Source organism: Balaenoptera acutorostrata, chromosome 3 (assembly GCF_949987535.1).
Source record: "Balaenoptera acutorostrata chromosome 3, mBalAcu1.1, whole genome shotgun sequence".
Taxonomy (NCBI): Eukaryota; Metazoa; Chordata; class Mammalia; order Artiodactyla; family Balaenopteridae; genus Balaenoptera; species Balaenoptera acutorostrata.
In genome coordinates this window covers 24,683,826-24,699,382 of record NC_080066.1, presented here as the reverse complement: position 1 = coordinate 24,699,382, position 15,557 = coordinate 24,683,826, and the positions used below count along the sequence as shown (strand labels likewise).

At 47.4% G+C, this 15,557-nt stretch overlaps 1 protein-coding gene across 5 annotated transcripts in view; it reads right to left on the bottom strand.

The window, feature by feature from the left end:
• SFMBT2 (Scm like with four mbt domains 2) overlaps positions 1–3,489 on the bottom strand; it is a 224,681-nt gene extending 221,192 nt beyond the window's left edge. For 2 of the 5 annotated variants that reach the window (XM_007167433.2, XM_057544331.1), the window contains exon 1: positions 2,943–3,063. The gene's annotated coding sequence lies outside the window, so the exon portion shown is untranslated. Of the gene's footprint in view, positions 1–24; positions 126–587; positions 617–2,942; positions 3,064–3,405 lie in introns of those variants that run through there. The other 3 variants (XM_057544328.1, XM_057544330.1, XM_057544329.1) reach the window with 3 other exon arrangements.
• Between the last annotated feature and the right edge of the window lie 12,068 nt (positions 3,490–15,557).

Below are 15,557 nucleotides of genomic sequence, written 5' to 3'. Positions count from 1 at the left end.
GTTCCTCCCTCCTCCCGCTCCTACCCAAGAGAAGGAAAACTTGGGCCCTGCGAGAATCCTGTGGAATGTTCTTCGCAGTCGGTTGTATGTTCGCTTCCACCGCACAGCTCGGTGCAAAATCGCAGGTTTCGGGGCGTTGGAGTGAATTGTGCGCTTGTCAGCCGCGACGTCAGGAGGACGAAGGGAGGGGTTCCCGGCTGAAACTGCAGTTTACAAGCACAGAGCCATCTTAGGCTGGTTTCCACTTGGGCGAAGCCCACGGGAGAGCTCTCCCCGGGGGGACGCGCGGGACCGGAGCGCCGGGAACGCGCCGCGCGCTCGGCCCGGCGGTTGGGGGTGCGAAACGCGTCTGGGCCTGAGGGTCGCAGATCGCTCAGCCCCGCCACCCAGGTCGGAGGGAAAATCTGCTGCGGGGTCTCGCATCTTGGTGATGCTTCCCCCGAGGCCCCACCCACGGGCCGCCGCGAGGGACTGGCCTGTCCGACAGCGCGGCGTCCGTCTAAGTGGGAAGACAAACCGATACCATCGATCCTCCCTCCAGGCCTCTGAAAATGCCCAGAGACCACGTTACTGCGGTAACTACAGACCTGGCCAGCGCTATCTTCTTAACCCCATGATTTAAAATCATCTTGGCGCACTAGGAAGACGCGCCATCAGGCCACGGGCACAGAGAAGGTACCCCGGACCGGCCCTCGCCTGGCCCTGGGGACGGCGCGCGGCCGCCGTGTGGCCCCAGTCCCCCAGGTCCACCCTGCTGGCACCGCTGCGCGACCTCCGCTCCGCGGCTGCATCCTGGCCACTAGCGACCCCTGTCGGGGACCCCAGTTCCCAGCTAAGGGCGCTCGGTTTGCTTGCTTTCCCTCGGGCTCCACTCACAAGCTCCGACTTTGCCCTCAAACTCCGCTCCCTGACCCTCTCCGGGCCCGGAGGCCGGCTTTTCCCGGGCACCTCGCCGCCCTCTCAAAGCCCAAGGCGACACCCCTGCTGGCTCGCCGAGAAGGCCCCTAGCGGATCCAGCCCTCTCGGAGCCCGATCAGAGCAAGGGACACTTTCTTCCGCTAACGCTCTCCCCATCCCCCACCGCCCCTAGAGCGCAACTCCAAAAGCAACTCCTCCCCTCCCCCCTGCACGCTCTGCAGCGGAGGTCCGCGCGCCCCCGCCCTTCCGCCGCTGCACTTTCACTCCCCCACCCTACCCACCAAGCCCCGGACGCCGGCCCCCCCCCACCTCTCACCCCACCGCGGCGCGAACTGCACCGGGTGCCCACCGCTAACTGCAGCGCGCCCCCTGCACACAGAACCCCACGGGCGTCTGCAGTCCGACTTCACCCGAAAGCCTGGACAGTGAGTGAGTCCTTTTAATAAGCACCTCCCCGCTCCACCTACCGGGCTTTACGCACACAGGATCCAGCATACAGAGAAAGAGAACTGGTCTCCTAGAAAGCCGAAATAAATCATTCCCTCTGCCCTCATGTATTTTGCACCACGTGTCAGCAGTTTGTCATGTCAAATCATGGTAGGGTCTGGTTCCAAGACGCACACACGAATTCGGGGCGGATGTCTTTGGCACCCTCCCCGCCAACTGCACACACAGGTATGCACACTGATCCAAAGGCACACAGAGCAGTTGTGCTCGGATGCCCCGGTCCGGGCCAGCGGGACCCCTCTCCCCTTTAGCAATGGACTGGACACACGCAGACTCTAACCACGGAAAAAACTAGGGCAGCTCATTCCCTCTGTTTTTTCCCATTTAATTCGCTAAAGCAGCTACTGGAGTAGTCAAAGAGAGTTGAAACTAAGAGATGGCACCTCCGGTTGGGTTTTTTCCCACCTCAAAACCTTTATTTTCAGTTTTTAAAAGCTACCTTAGCCCGCCATATTGAAACTGGCACGGCTTCTAAATACTCCTTCCCCGCCGTTGCTTCCAAGAAAACACGAGTACGGATCGGGCTCTGGACTTGCGTCTGGCCACCGCAAATCAACCACTTCCCTCACCTAAGGCTCCCCCTTTCTCCGGTTAATCCCCTCCCGCCGCCTCGGGTCAAAAATCAGTAAATATATCTAGCAGTTCCTACAGTTGTTTTTTTGGCGGATTTTACCAACACACACACACAAACACACACACACACATTAAAAAAATAAACTCCAAAGCCTGATCAGATTAGTAATTTTGAAAGGTCATATGAGAGTAGACAACAGGAAAGCCCCAAGTGACAGGATATTACTTTAACGTAAAAGAAAAAATAATAATAATAATAAAGAAAAGAAAAAAAAGAACAAAAAGATCATCCATGCGGGAGCACGCTCCGAAACTACTACTGACAATTTCATTTCAGCTGCACAGGCAAATGTTTCCAAAGGGGGGATTCCGAATGGGTCCACGATTTTTAACCCCCCTGATGGTTGGTCTCCAGTCCTCACCCCACCATCTTCTCCCCCCACTCCCCCCCCCGCCACCCCAAACACACACACACCAAAAAAAAAAAGAGGAAGAAGAAAGAGACCCCAACGAGAGAGCGCGGGGTAGCAAGGGCGGCTGCGTCGCTAAAATGAGCGCACAAATGAGGAAGGTGGGCGGCGGGAGGGGACAGCTTGCACCCGGGGAGGAGGACACTTTGCAACTACGGACGGACCCCCGCCAAGGCCGGGCTTTGCAAAGCCGAGGGACCGAGGGAAGGGGACAGGGGGAGCAAAAATGACAACCCGGAGCGCAGAGCGGACTATGGGGCTCTGCTCCAGTGCTGTCGCTTTCTCCTCCTGTCCTTCCCTTTTGCTCCTCTCCCTAAGCACTCCCTCCTCCAGCCCCCCACCCCCGGGCTGGCTCCAGCTTCCCTTTTTTTCGGAGCTGGAAAAAAGAAGCTGACCGGCGCGCTCAACCTGCGGGCCGGAGGTCTGCTCGCTGGGCTGGCTGAGCGCGGGGACAGCGACCGCGCGGCGTCCTACCTGATGAAGTTCGTCCTCCCCGCGGCGTGGACTAAGACCCCGGGCGCCGCCGTGGTGGGGGGGACACCGGCCTCACCCGCTAGCTCTGGTTTGCTCGCTCCCCGCCCGCCGCCTCCCTCGCGCGCCCGCTCCACTCCGCCGACTCCCACTACAGCCTCATTCCAATATGGCATCCTCTCTGTGCGCATGCCCGGCACTCTTTTTTAAGATTATTATTTTGTGTGTGTGCAGCGAACTCCTTCAACGACTTTTCCAAGCGCTTGCAGAACGTCTTAAGCCAATTAGCCTGCGGGACGTTCCGCACTCCTTCCATTGCCCCCGCTGTGACGCCCCCCCTGTGACGCCTCCGCGTCTGGGCACATTTTCCCCCCCACACACACTCACACAGAGGCACATTTCACGCTCCCACTGCCCCCTCCCCGCCCCGCTCCCCTCCCTTTTTTTCTTTAGCTCCCATCCATACAAGATCTGCAGAAAGTTCCCATCACAGGCGTTTCCGCACACCCATCTGCAGGGAAATCTGGGCAAACTCCTCATCTCACTGGAACACTTTCTGTTTCGTCGGTTTGCAATCCCTCCGTGGACCAAATGCACAAACTTGCGCTTTATCCGCCGAAGGCTGGTTCCGAGCGGAGAGAAATTCAATTCTCTCTGCGACCCGAGTCCCGCCCACTGCGCCCCACCCGGCACTTAAATTGCGCTTTTTCTATGGAGATTGAAACATTTCCTGGCCCCTTAGGGATGGCGGGAGGGGGTCGGGGAAAGGTTTTCCAGGGAAAAGAGCCCAGAGGGGTCGGAAAATTCAGTTGGGGTTGCTCGGGCCAGCTTGCCGCTGCGATCGGCAGGACATAGGTAACGAGGGTCGCCACGGCGTGTCCTGGGGAAATGTCCGGTCCGGGGCGACCGCAGAGGGCACCTGGCCTGGGCTGGCTCTTGTAGGGCGGGAAAGGAATCCTGCCCGAGAAAAACGTGGCCCTCTGCGATGGTGGGAGTGAAACAGGGGCAGCGCAGACGGGCGCAGGGTAGGGTTTCCCGGCGGCGTGTGCGGGTCCGCGGGCACTTTGCCCGGGGCCTGGGGGGAGGACAAAGTGGAGCTCCCCGGCCCGAGCAACGGCTGGGCAGAGACTGAACGTAATGTCCCCAATGCGGAAATGCTGGCGACGCCCGAGTGGGCAAGACGGAGAACTTCCGAAGGTGGGCTTTGCTGTACTGAGGAGCGAGGAGATGCTGCTGGGGGCTAGAATTTATTTCTGTGGGAAATGGAGAACTGACACGTTTTGTCAGGGTTTTTGCTCTATTGCCACAAGGGGTAAAATCCCCCAGAGTCTCCCAGTTGTGTCCATCTCCTTCTTAAGAACGTCTCTCGCCGCGCCCCTTCCCTGGCCCGGGCCGGGGGGCCAGAGGACCCTGCGCTCCAAGGCTGCTTCGAGTTCGCAGCTCCGCCCTCCCTCTCACGTCCTTCCACGTCCTTCCACCCCCGCGAGTCCTCGCGGACCGGAGACCTCAGGCACTGTAAGTCCTCGGAGGATAGGTGGACGCTCTGAAGGGCGGGGGACAAGGGGCGGGGAGGACCGAGAGAGAGGAGGTCAGAGTCTGAGCGCGCGCGGGACGGGCGGGGTCCTGCCCTGGCGAGTCCTCTCCCCGACAGCGGGGCCCGGCTGGTCTAGAAGAACCGCGCGACAGACGTGCCGGGAAACTGCTCCAGCCAAGCCACGCGGTCGCGAGGGCCCCTCCACCGAAACGGTGGGCGGACCTCGGAGATCCTCGGGGGCTTCGGCGGCAGTGAGACGCCGTGCACTTGCAGTCTGGGCAAATTGTATTTCCCTACATGTTGGAGGGCGCTCTGCGAGATATAAAACGCCTTCGTCCTGTCACACGTTCATTCGAGGTACCACCTGAGACTCAGAAAGGACAAGCGACTCATAGTTCAAACTCCAGCCGGAGTCTGCATGCCCTCCAGCTTCCTGGTCCCCTCCTCCTGGGGACATCCGACCTCTTTCACCTGAAGGTCACTGAAGGCGAAGAATCCTCACACCGACCGCACCCCGTTCCTGCACATTAACGCTGTCGCCTGCACCCCCAAACTGCCTCCCTCTGTACTCTGAGACGGCTCCCAAATGAGTCCATGTTTGCACCGCGGCTACTAAGGATCCAGAATGGGGACTCCAGGCAGGGTTCTGGACTCTACCCCCGGTTCTCGTCTTTTCGATCCTTCAACACACAGTCTGGCCCGTAGGGAGGGAGGGGGGCGGTGGACGGTGCCATCCCAAGGGGACTTACAGCGCGGGAGACCCACCCCGCGCGCCCTTCCCTTCGACAGGGTCACCGGCTTCGGCACCGCTGAAGCGCAGCCGCAGCAGAGGGGCCTGAGAGCGGATCCCCTCCTCCAGCCAGCCCCGCTCCCCGCCGCGCTGCGTCCACCGCGGTGGCCGTGGCGCTCCCTCGTGTGCCCCAAACCTCGCCGCGGGGCTCGGGCCCGGGAGGGGGCAGAGGACCGCTCCTCTCCCCCCCGCCAGGACTTCCGGGCGGCTCCAGTTTACAGAGAGGATGCACTTTCCCTCTCCAAGAGCTGCGGCGACGTGAGCTGCAGCAGCCATTGCGCCGGCTCTAGGTTTGTTTACCAGTTTTGAGTCATTATTATAAACGGAACGTTATTTCATCAAAATAAGAAACAATTGCAAAAGGACACCAAATCCCTAACTCGATGGCCTGTGTATACATTATCTTACGGTTCCTCCAAAGTACTGGGGTCTCTTTATGTTTTTGGTACTCAGACCCCTGTATAACTTTGCCCGTGAGTCTGGAGAACAGTGTGGAGGAGTTAGAGTTTTTATATTTATCGTGATTAAGAAATAAAATCATGAAGCCACAATACACGATGGTCATCACATTGTTACCTTCAAGAATCTCAACGTTGTCTAGGGTGAAATTTCTCAAAGTTCGGCAACCTTCTACTTTCATATTGCTTTTCCCACGTGACTTCTTGAACGTTCCTTGGCTCTTTATTTTGCATGCTGCCTCCATTCTCCTCTATCCAAGGACATCAATGAGGCAGAAGAAATTGGTTCGAAGACTCCCCGAGGTAATTAACGCGGCCCTTCATCCCATTCCAATACCTTCCCACTTTCTTTTTTATTTCAGAAGCAGATACTTTAGGGATGTGAGTCTCCAGATGTAGAATCCACCCTAAATCAATTAAAGGAGGGCGGGGGAGGGGGAGAGGGGGAGGAGAGAAAACAAAAGAGTTAGCCAAAGATAAAGCCTTGGTAAAAACTGGGACTGTTTCAAAGTAAAGAAGGTATAATACATTACAAATCAGAGAAGTTCAACCACGTAAATCTCATGATAAACGCCACGAGATTCCTCTATAAATTGTTAACATTTTCTAAAAATCTTGGCAAAAATAAGGCTTTGACCACACCAACTGACTGTAACTTACTTCATGCGTAAACAATGGTTACGCCATGAATTATATCACTTTTAAAATACACCTACACATCTAATTTATGCCTTCCAAGGGACTTTGGAATTCTTTCCTGCGAATGAGGCTAAAGTATATAAAATATTAAAATTATATTTGCTAACTGGAAAATATTTAGGAATAAAAATAACAGTTGAAAAGTTTCCCACTCATTATTCTGTGTGTTTCAAAAAGTATTGCAGAAGAGTCGAAAACTATATGCATATGATTTATGCTAAAGACATATGATTACTTAAATCTTGTCACAATAATCTTCACACCAAGACGAATGTTGGTCAATTTGCTCATAATTACTCCATGTTTAAGTTATCGTATGAGGAAATGCCCTAAAGAAAATGAACCGTTTTGCTTCCTTAACATAGAGAATCTCTGAGATATTAGACAAATTAGCTTAACATGAAAGCAGAAGGATGGAAGAGTGTCACCCAAAAGCCCCTGAAAATAAACAAATATTTGAAGAATGTATGCAATCTTCTTTTTGCTGGAGGCTTGGGATCTTAACATATTGTCTCTTAGGCCAGGTGAGATTGTGTTATTCCATCACCCCTCCTGAGGTCACTAAGAGTGAAATCTGAAGGCACTCCCTTATTTTTTCACCCTTTTCCCCTATACCCATTCAAGCACTTAGCTCCTGGGTTGGGAGTCAAATGACCTCATCCCTGCTTCATCACTAATTTCCTGTGTGACCTATGTAAATCAAATGATGTCTCTGAGCCATTCTTTTCTCATGGGTAAAGGAGATTGGATTAGATGTTCTGTAAAGTCCTTTCAAACTCTAAAGAGTGCTTATCAATCTACCCCGGCCCAAAGCCACAGATTGCTTTCTGTAATATCCTAACACCATCTCTACCAATTAAAAATAGCCAAGGTGTAAACCCTGGGATCACAAAGAGGAAAAAAAAGGAACAGATCGGTAGGGGAAGTGCCTTCTTTGCCCTCCCGATCAGCAGTGAAGGTATTGCTCGAGTCATATTTTTGCCTCATTTAGATTACTATTGTGTTTTTGTACTTACTGTATGGGTTTTTGTTTGCCCATCTAAGTGTCTGGGCCGAGGTACCTGAGAGTCACTGAGAAAAGCCTGGGTAATGGAGCTCACTGTTTAAATAGGTAAATGAGCGTAGTGGTGAGTAAGGGCTCCACAAAGATATCACCTGGAGCACTTTCTCATCCATTTCTAAAAATTCCAGAAACCCACCGTTGCTTCCTGTACAGTATGAAGAAATTTCAGGCTTCCTTGACAAGAGAAAAAAATAACTGCACACACAGGGTGTATTAAAAAAAAAATTCGTGATGTCTGAACTCTCCTAGGACATTTATTTAAAGAGCAGAGATGGTTTAGCTGTGAAAGTGCCAGTTTTGACTGATGGCTTCCTTTTCACTGAGGAAGATGAACATTATGATGAAAAGTCACATCCAGCTTCTGAGGCTACTTGTATTGGGTGCCTAGTATCACATACTCCACTTGTGAGTCTTATTTTATATGAAGCAGAATATTCTAGATCTTGCAGCGTGGCTTCCAGCCCTTTTGAGAGGCAAGGAAGCCTGAGTCCAGGGAGGTGAAATGACAGAGGTCTCACCTACAGCTGCAGAGCAGGGCCTGGCCTTTCACTCTTGCACTCCATTAAAGAAGGAGAAAGAGGAGGGAAGATTTATTTAGCATCTATTTTGTGCCAGACGCTCTTCTAGGTGTCTTTACATACGTGATAGCATTTAATATGTTCTAGTCTCTATTTTGTGTAATGTCTCCTTTAAATGGTTTTAAAATATGTTTTAAGCATGTATTCCTTAACATACAAAGCAGGACTCTGATCCGTGGGCATGTGTCATGTAAGCATGTGTCACGTTTTACGTGGCAGAGCTGGAGTTGTCTGCAATTTTTTACATTCTCTATAACTGAGGCTATTTATTGTCCAACACAAACACATACACACACCGAAAACCAGCACAGGTCAGGGGTATGGCTTATGACCCGGGCTCAGTTTTGCCTCTGCAAGTTAACTAACCTGAGTGAGATTGAATCAGGCACTGTGCAAAAGTATAGAAAGTCGCCTTGGACTTAAACATAAAATGGACTAAACAAATTAAAATGGGCAACCAAAATCCCACATCAAAAAGTGGGTTTCACGTAAAAGCAAGTAGACAGTTTTTGTTACATGCACCCGCTACCTTAATAAATCCCCAACTATGCTAAATAGAGAAGAAATATCAGTGTCAGGACACTGGACAATGCAGCTTTATTGTAGCCTCAAAGCCCCCAACCTATTTGATTTTACTGTATAAGTCGCTTTAGTGCATCTCACTACAGAAATAATTATTCTGGTCAAAGAAATAATAGTTAATAGACCCATTAAGCCTTGATTTGCAGTGCCATCTACTGGAAACAAATTTTGACTTGCTTTCAGATTTTTTTATGTAGTTTTTTTTGGTTTTTTGTGGAGTGTTGGGAATACAGCTATCAGGGGTAAAGGAAGAATTCAGTGCTTACTATATTTGATTATAGATAACAATTTGGCAGCTCTAGTTTTAAGTAAACAAATATATTCATATGAAATCATTCCATTTTTGAATAACATATAGAGTACATAACATGTTTCTTTGGAAAGTAAAACCTCTTCCATTTTTTAAAATGGGTCATTACAAGTAGCTTTTTAGTAGAGTGCTGTGATTTTTTTCCTTATCCCTGTAAAGATTAATTTTTACACTTGTAAATGCTTCTGAAATAAAGTTGATAAGTTCTTAGAGGTTTTCATTTTAATTTCATACCCTGTCAGGGAGGGACTCAAGGATTTTTCAAGGTTTCCCAAGCCAATTTCTTGACAAGGTAAATGTATTAAAAATTAGATATAGAAGAAAATTAACTCCTGGTAAGTAAAAATCAACCTCAAATATTTATTGAGTGCTGCCTATATTCATGTTATTTAAGAGGCAAAAAGGTTTGCGCTGAAGATTGGGCTGCATTAGGCATTACTCAAAGCTAACAGGTATCTTTTTGCCAAACTCACCAGAGGCCTTCAGAAAACTCCCTGGTTCTACTGAATCCACATCTGCCCCATAAGATAGTATGTTAGAATGGAAAGAACTTGGACTGGGAATTCCCTGGTAGCCCAGTGGTTAGGACTCTGCACTTTCACTCTGGGGGCACTGCCAAAAATTAAAAAAAAAAGAACTTGGACCGGAAGCCAGAAGGACTTGTACTTAAATGCCAGCTCCGCCATCATTGGTTTCCCTTTGTCTCTCTCTGTCTGTCTGTCTCTGTGTCTCTCTCCTTCCTCCCTCTCTACCTGTCTCTATGTAAAAATGGATTAAATTTCTCTTTCAGAGAGAAGGACTGGCACATAAGAGAAGCTTCAGAAGTACTACCTGCTCCAAAATATTACCTGCTCCCTCTCCCATCTGCCACTTGCTCAAAATATGCATTGTTCATAAACTTCTAGTACAATCTTGTAACATTTTAAAATTCGTGTTTAATAACTACAGGTTGAACGATTGAATCAAATCATATCCCCAATTTATTTTCTGCACCACCAAGGTCTTGCACCCTGTGTGATCATTTCAGCCACTTCCTCGTAGACCATCTTCTCCTGTTATCTTTATTCTTACTTCACTATTCAGTAGTTTCCTCTCCTGAAAATACTAATAAAATATTCCAAAACAAGAATGGGGCTAGCAACTGATTCATACGATATTAAAAGGCTTTAAGTTAGATTCTGCTTATTGGAAGCAAAGCGTTCACACATACCAATGCTATACTACTTTTATGAAAAGTTGTCCATCTCTAAAAGTCTAACGAATTTTAACATCCAGTTTGAAAAGCAGACAACAGCACCAATAGCCAGCTCCTAGAAAACTGTTTTAGATTCACATGTGATGGATCATAGAATAATACTACAGCCCAAAATAGTGAAAAAAAGGTATAAGGAATGAAGAGACTTGCATTCAAATCCCAGTGGTGTCCCCTAATAGATTCTTAACAAGTCAATGAATTTCTCTGAGCCTCAGATTTGCCAACTGTGAAATGGACATAATAGCTTCTTACCTCATAGGAATGAGAGAATTTAAGGAAATGCATTGTAATAATATACCCAGTGATATAAAGCTTTGACGTGGGTACTAAAAAATAAAAATAAAAACACATTTCCTTTAATCCTCCTGTTTTGTTTAATAATAAACTAAGTTTTTCAAGTCTAGCCCAAACCATGAGTCAAAGAAATCATACAAAAGGACATGTTGTGAGGCAATGCTGTAGTCCAAGTCATTGTAAGTTATCGTCTGTTTTATTCCAAGCACTGTGCTACACACTATTTGCTTTCATATTTGTACTGGTTTCAAACTGCTCTGGACTCTTAGAAGCAACAGACCTATAAAAATAGAACGTATGGCTGTTATTTCTTAAGAATCTTTTGTTGGTGTGCCTTCAGCTGCTAAAAAGAACAAAAGAAAGAAAGAAAATCTATGAAACCAGGAATTCTTTGAGACAGAAATATCTCCATCTTTCTTCTCTTGACTCAAAGCATAAATCACATTGAAAGAGCCAATATTTTCTAGTTTAAAAAAATGCCAGGTTTTTTCTCTTCATTCCATTTGTCAATTAAAAGAATGCTTCTCACAAAATTTTCGTAGTGAAAAAAATACATATCTGAAGATCACAACCTGAATCTGACATTTACCATGGTAATTTGTACACAGAAAAAGCTCAGTGAATGTTTGTGGAATTTGGTCTTGGCTTTGGCCTTGACCTGAATGTAAACTATGGAGTGAGGCACCTCCCTTTCTTCCCCTTCTGTAAAAGGAGTGGGATATTATCATGCATACACTTTTGGAAAGATTGTATGAAAGTCATTACAGTTTTATAGCTTTTTTAGCTCCTTGGAAGACAAAGGATGGTAAGGATTCTGTTTTTTGAAAGCAAAGGTTGTTTGCATAGCTTCTGAGTGACCCATTGCTTGCACTCTTCGGGTTTATTTACTTTCTGTTTTGTTGCTCTGGAACAGGAGGAAACAGACTGCCGGGTAGAAGTCCCAGCAGCAGGTTGCCGAAGCTTTTAATAAGAAAGCTATTTTTATAAACTGAATTTTAGTGACAAAACAATGTGGGGATGCTGTGCCCTACAGTGTGGTCTGTACTCTTAAAAATCTGTGGATAAATGACTCTCAAACTGGGGAACCTTAGAGGTGTAAAGACCTCAAAATCTTTCTCATCGCCAACGCTGCAGTAGCATTTTGCCAGCTTCAAAGAATGATGCAAATCTGAGCCACTATTAATATTGTTCTTATTCTATCTTGAGCCTCAGTGCTGGGCTCTTGTGAGAGAACTTGCTGGTACACTGGCAATATCATCTCAACACAACCCTGATTGTATTGCTTTAAAAAGTGTGATGAACTGGGAGATTGGGATTGACATATATACACTAATATGTATAAAATGAATAACTGATAAGAACCTGCTGTATAAAAAAAAATTAAATTAAATTGAAAAAATAAAATAAAATAAAAATGTCCATTTTCCCACAAAAAAAATAAAAATAAAAAAATAAAAAGTAAGGTGAGGGGAATTCCCTGGCGGTCCAGTGGTTGGGACTCTGCACTCACACTGCCCAGGGCCCAGGTTCAGTCCCTGGTTGGGGAACTAAGATCTCACAAGATGTGTGGCACAGCCAAAAAAAAAAAACACACACAAAAATAAAAAGTAAGGTGTCCACCTTGACGGACACTCTAAAGAGCGAATAGTTCAGAGAAGTTGAGCCTTCCTCTTCACAAAAAGTATAAAAAGTCTTTTTTTATTTTCCCTAGAGAAGGCAATGAGAGGTAAATTTCCCATTGTTGTTCATGTCTTTTTATGGTGGCTTTCTTTAATGTTCCCCTGGCATTCAATGTCATGGCCCCAGGCCAGAAACTTTAATGGTAAAAAGGTCCTATGCAGTCATGGCCGGGAGTAGAAAGAGAGGTGAATTTTCCAGTTTATCACAGGAAAAGCACACACCTTCATTTGTAAATGAATTTATTAAAAAAGGTATATCCTTAGACCACCAGCTTGAGGATGAAACCGGGGGTAAATAAATGGCGCAAGCATTATGACACCTAAACCCCTCAACTTTCTTCCCTCTTGCAAAAGTGTGAGTGAACGGAACTTGGGGTTTGGAGGTTTTGACAGTTAATTTTCTGTGTCTACTTGGCTGGGCCACAGTGCCAGATGTTTGGTCAAACATTATTCTGGATGTTTCTGTGAAAGTGTTTTTTGGGATTGGATAAACATTTGAATCGGTGGATTTTGAGTAAAGCAGGTTATCCTCATGGTATCAATGGGCCTCATCTGATCAGTTGATGGCTTTAACCGAGCAAAGGCTGGCCTCCCCTAAGCAAGGGGGAATTCTGCAAGGGACAGCTTTAGACTTGACCTGAGATATCTTGGCATCGATGATATGGGCCTGTGGAGTTGCCACGACTGGCCGACGCTTGACCAAGTATTGATTTAGACTCTTCTGGGGCCACTTAGGGGATGAACCCCTGGGTATGGTGTATGGCCCAGCTGATTCCAGTTTTCTGCTCTGGTACTTATTCATGTTATTTTATCATACCACATTATTTTACTATTAATGACTAAAGATAGGTGGATTTTTTTTAATCCATCATTATATTTATCAACTGCCATATTGACGACTATAGTTGAGTCACCATTTCTGACACTTTTGTATTTTACCTAGTACATTTCAGTTTTGTTTCAGTAAACAGATAGCAGTCTGGCAGTCACTATATGCTGCAGCGTGCTTCGACCCCACCTTCAAAATGTATTCCATACTCCATCACCTCCTCCCTCCCTAGTCCAAGCTGTCAGGCTCCCCGAGCCTCCAGGTCAGCCAGCTCAGCAGTGACCCCCAAACCAGCCTTCCTGCTTCTCCTCTTGCCCCCAGCCATCGGGTCCCTACACAGAGGCGCAGGAGAGAGCCCTTGAAGAGTAAATCAAGCCACACCATTCACTGCCCAAAACTCTCCAGTGGTTTCCCACCTGACCCGGATGAGATCTCACATCCTCTCACAGCCTTTGTGTCTCCTACTTCCGCCTGCCTCTCTGTCCTGCCCACCCTGCTTCCCTCCCTGGCTTCTCCCAGAGCTGGGTCAGCTGTTCCTTGGACAGGCTGAGCGCAGCCCTTTCTTAGGGCCTTTGCCTTTACCCTTCCTCCGCCTGGACTACGGTTGCTCAAGTACTGGCCCACTTGTTCTTTTATCTCCTCCAGGTTTCTACTTCCTTCTATATTTAAACACACACCTCCCCCAGAGCCTCTATATCCTGCTTTATTTTCCTTCACAGGACTTACCATCATCCATATCATATTATTTTGAAGAAACTTTATCATCCGTCTCTCCCACTGCAAAAGCAGTGCTGTGGACTGAAAAAAAAAATGCACGTGAGAGTTGCAAGTTAAGTTTTATTTGGGGCAAAATGAGGACTGTAGCCCAGGAGATAGCATCTCAGATAGCTTTGAGGAACTGCTCCAGAGAGGTGGAGGGGAGGTCAGTATAGTTTATGACTTTAGTGAATAGGGGCACGTGCATCAAGCACACATTTTGGCAGAGGCTTGCTGCTAGTCAGGAGGAACAGATGTCATTGTTAACGATTAGTGCTTTTCTAGATGAGAGGAAATACAAGAATTTGGGCTCATAAAATCTTCTCCTGAAAATATCTAACTATTGGAAGGCCTGTTCTGCCGGTTTTCCCGGAGCACAGAGGGCCTCGTTCCTGATCTCTGCCCTAAACTGTCAGGCTGTGTTGAAGGTCAGCGGCTACAGTGACCAGTGACCTCATCCTCGTAGAGGCAGATGGCAAGTGCCAATTTTTAGTTGGCACCATGAAAGTAGGGACTTTCTCTGAACTATGGCTGTATCCTCCACCCCTAGAACAGAGCCTGGCACATAGTAGGTGCTTTGTAAATATCTGTTGAATAAAAGGTGAAAGAAAGACCACAAAGTCTACCTGAATAAGGCTGAAGAAACATGATTTACATAAATTCTAGATTTCACAAAATCTGCACATGTGGATCAAGCAGGGACAGATTCAAGTACAGCACATTTTCTGAACCCCTGAGGGAGAGCAGAGGGTAGTTTTACAGTTGAGGAAGGTTTCTGCAGTGAGCACACAAGAAACCAAGCGACCCCATGCACTTGCCCACTTTACCTTATGAAAAAAACACCTCTTTTTGATCCTGGCTATGGTTCCAAAAAAGGATTTGAAGCCAGAGCTGCAAATGATCTTCCTTTTCTCCTTGAAGGTCCCACACTTCCAAAAGAAAATGTTTAAAGTGTTTTTTGCTCATAAACTTTTTTTTTTCTTTCAGGTTTGAAGGTAGATTGCAGGCATTATCCAAGACTTATCGCATCAGTTACTTTAATAGTTTGAATACAATGCCACATTATCCTCCAGCACTTGAAGAGAGTCCTTTCAAAATAACCCCTGAGGACTCAAGTATTCAGGAGGCTGGCAAAAATTAGAGCTGCTCTTGGTGTTAGTTCAAGGCTGCCCAGCTAACTTGTTGCACCATTCAGGAAGGCAAATCCTAGGTGAAAGACATGCACAGTACCCGTCTAGTCTTTAATAACTCTACATGACCCTAATTAGGGTGCTTGGTTTAATGCAAATGACTCTGAACCACAATTTAGGCTTAACTTCCTTTTCCTGCTCAGCCTTTCACCAGCTTTATGAGTTTGATGAGTGATGTAAACTTCCAGTGTAAGTTTCCTCATATTAAGGGGGGTGGAGGGGGAACTAAAGTTTGAATGAGGCCTTCTAAATCTAATATTGTCCATTTCCCCCCCCCCATTTCTCTCCTCTTCTTATCATCTAAGCTGAGCCATCTAAAGAGCTCCTCTGATCCCCTTCAAATTCCAACCCCACCCTCCTTAAGGAAAGCATTAACACGATATTCACCTTAACTACTTAGGAGTCCATTAGCAGAAGGAGTGCTAATGCTACTTCAAAGATGAAGCAGTGAATTTCCTTTTGGAAAACAGAGAAAGAGAAATGAAATTCAACCAAGGACTCACTCACAACTTAGAGCCAAGACCCACTCTCATCCTTTCCACCGTTTTCCTACCTGGGTACTGAAGGCGATGCTAGTGGCAAACACCTGCGCCTTCCAGCC